Raw genomic sequence first — 3,284 nt, 5'->3', positions numbered from 1 at the left:
TTGAGCAAAAAAGTAAAAAGTTCTGGGACAGCACCCAGGCCCTGAGTTCAAGACCCAGGACTGGTACAAAAAAAAAGTTTGAAACTTTTTTTTGGTAGAGGGAGTTGGTAGAGAGGGAGGATACTGTCACCTAAGTTTTTTCTCCCTTTGCTGAAGGGTCTATAAAATACCTAGTGGGCCAACGCAGTCATAATATTCAATGTGCACATGTGAAAGTGGAACTGGGTATCTCAAGGAGATGGGTGGGGTTGAGAGACATGAAGGAGAACGATGGAAGAGGCGACTCTGATCAGAATGCGTGTACTCAAGCACAGATACTTTGAATTGAACCTCCTATGTACAACTACTTAATGATACTTTAAAAATAAAAACAAAAGCAGTTCTTGAAAAGGAAATAAATCTACCACTCCTGGGCTGGGAGTGTAGCTCAGTGGTAGAGTGCTTCATCCTCAGATTCTAGCATGCTGGAGGCCCTGAGTTCATATCGTCTTCAGGGAGAAATCACACCCACACCCCCAAGTCTCCCACTTGAACTTGGAGGACTTAAGTCTTCAGTGAGGGTGAGGGTGTGGGTGGGGTGGGTTGGAGGAAGGTTGGGTGTGTTGGCGGGAGACTAGAGCTGGCTCAGAAGCTGGATATCACCTCTTTGTCAAGCTCTGTGCCAGCACACGCAGTAGCTACATTTTAATTTTAGTTTTTCCAGGGAGTCGGGAAGCCCTGTGGTGCGTGTGGGGCCGAATTGCTGAGCAGGAGCTGGACAGAGCCAGGTGGAGGACGTTGCCATTTACCTACTCCAACACCTGGGTCTGCTTCTTGGGCTAGAGGGACAAGCGAGATGTCTGGAAATCACCAGCACCCAGTTTTTCCCGGGCCAGGTGGGGCCCACTGACTTCTGGACCTGCCAGGAAGGAGGTGGGAATGAAATTCCTCCGGGATTCCTAAGCAGTTCGATTCCCTCCTGGTCCGACTTTACCACAGGCCCAGTCGCCCCCGGCACCCTCCCATGAGTCCTCTCCAGCCCACCCCCCCAGCTCCATCTGCTGCGGGCGTGGGTGAGGCGACGCAGCAAGAACCACCCTCGTGTGGCCCCGGCTACTTGGGCCCGGTCCACTTCCCTGCCCTTGGACTGCAGGCTGCGAGGCGACCTGCGTGAACGGCGGGGCAGCACGGGAAAGGCCCCACTTTTTCTTGTCTTCTTTTTTTCTTTCCTCCATTGTGTAACAGGTTTCCTGAGGGGGGCGCCCAAGGGAGACTGCAGCTCAGCGGAGGAACCTGGGCAGGGCGCCCTATGCCACTTGCCAATCTTCCCCAAGCACAGTGTCCCCTCCTACTTGCTCACCTGCGGGGTGCAGGGCCTGAGCCTGTGTGCCCTGGAAGCCGCAAACCTCTTGCTGGCCACTGCAGTTCTCCTGGGACCTGAGACCTACAATGGTAACACGGGGCCCGGCGGGGTCGTGGGGTGGAGCCTGGGTGAAGCTGTCCTCCCTGGCTGGGAGCCCCCATTCTCTGTCTTCACCATGCTGGTGTTAACGCTGCTGGCACTGCTGATCGCTGCCACTTTTTTGTGTAATCTGCTGGTACTGGTCACCATCCTGCGTGTCTGCACCTTCCATCGCGTGCCGCACAACCTCCTGGCCTGGACGGCCATCTCGGAGGCGCTACTGGAAGCCATGGTGATGCCACTGAGTCTGGTGAGCGATCTGTCGGCGGGGAGGCGGTGGCCTCTGGGCCGAAACCTGTGTCACATGTGGATCTCTCTCGACATGCTGTGCTGCACCGCCAGCATCTGGAAGGTGGTGGCCAACCCCGTAGACCGGTACTGGACCATCACGCCCCACCTGCAGTTCTCGCTCTGAGCCTGCTGCCACGCCTTGGTGCTCATCATCGCGCTCACCTGGGCCCTGGTGGCGCTCATCGCCCCGCCCCACTGCTCTTCGGCTGGGGCGAGGTGTATGAAGCGGGGCGCCAGCGGTGCCAGGTGAGCCAGGAACCCTCAGACGCCGTCTTCTCCACCGGTGGCGCCCTTTACCTGCCGCTTGGCATCGTGTTGTTCGTCTACTGGAAGAACTCCAAGGCAGTCAAATTTTGTTTCGGTCGCCTCTGCAGACGGGCTGTGCTGCCATTGCCCGCCACCATGCAGGTGAGGGTTCAGATGTGTTCCTGGGGGAATCTGGGGCGCTGGGGAAAGGGGAGGTTTGGGAAAGGGAGAGGGGGTAGGCGCTTGTGCGCAGGCTAGGGCCAGTGGCCAATGCAGCTGGAGCAACAGAAGAATTTGCCAACTGCTCTTGCGAGGTGCTCCTGGAGCCGCTTGTGAATGCGCGTCTGGTGTGACCCCAAGAAGGTCGCCATCCGCGTGTTGTGCACCATGGACTAAGTTTCACCACTCTCACGCGAGTACTGAACACCAGTTGGTGTTGTTTGCAGGTGCAGCCTCCCTTCACAGGGGTGGGATCGCTGCATTCTCTGTGCCTTCCTTGCCTGTGGAAGTTGTGTTCAAATCAGGCTCGGAAACACTAGCTTCTCGGGTCTGTCTTGACTTGCAAGACTGTGATTGGCTAGAATTAGACTTGGTGTAGAGGAGGAAATTCCTCTCACCTGTACTAGTTTGTTTCCATCGGACCCTATTCTATCCCCTGCAGTCTAGTGACACCTCAGCAATCAACTACCTGCCTCTTCCCTGGTCAAAGGGAAAAGTGAAGATTAAAAAACAAAAACAAAAAAACAAAAACAAATAAACAACAAAAAAAAAACAAGTGTCACTGGGTGCGGGCGGCTTACTCCTGTAATCCTACTAGTCGAGAGGCTGAGATCTGAGGACCGTGGTTCAAAGGCAGCCAGAAAGCCAGCCCAGCAGGAAAGTCCACAAGACTCTTATGTCCATTTAGCTATAAAAAAGTCAGAATGGAGCTGTGGTTCAAGCGGTAGAGTGCTGGTCTCAAGCACATGTCTCACGACAGTGCCCAGGTCCTGAGTTCAACCCCTCTCCCCTATCCATGTGCCACTTTCCCTTGGTTATCTCAATGATAAGGATATCCTCTAGTTGTTTTGGGAGGAAGCAAAAGAATGGATTGCAATCCCAGCTTGGGACATCTGTTGCTTACTTTATCTGTGCTTTATTTCTTATTTAAACAACTGTTTTCCTACTTCATACAGCCCTTGGTGAAGATTCAAGGAGGTTAGGAATGTAAGACATGCTAAGTGAATACACTGGCTAGAGAAAAATGAACAGGGTATTGACTGGCAGTATACAGGGAATGTAAGATTCCATTGGATGTGTAATGAAT

General features: G+C 53.7%; 1 pseudogene; it reads left to right on the top strand.

Annotated features, from left to right (window-relative positions):
* Positions 1 to 257: 257 nt before the first annotated feature.
* On the top strand, positions 258 to 2,866 carry LOC125344977 (annotated as a pseudogene).
* Positions 2,867 to 3,284: the final 418 nt, after the last annotated feature.

Source organism: Perognathus longimembris, unplaced genomic scaffold (genome assembly GCF_023159225.1).
Source record: "Perognathus longimembris pacificus isolate PPM17 unplaced genomic scaffold, ASM2315922v1 HiC_scaffold_5014, whole genome shotgun sequence".
In the NCBI taxonomy this organism is placed as follows: Eukaryota; Metazoa; Chordata; class Mammalia; order Rodentia; family Heteromyidae; genus Perognathus; species Perognathus longimembris.
This window is presented reverse-complemented; position numbering and strand designations above follow the sequence as displayed.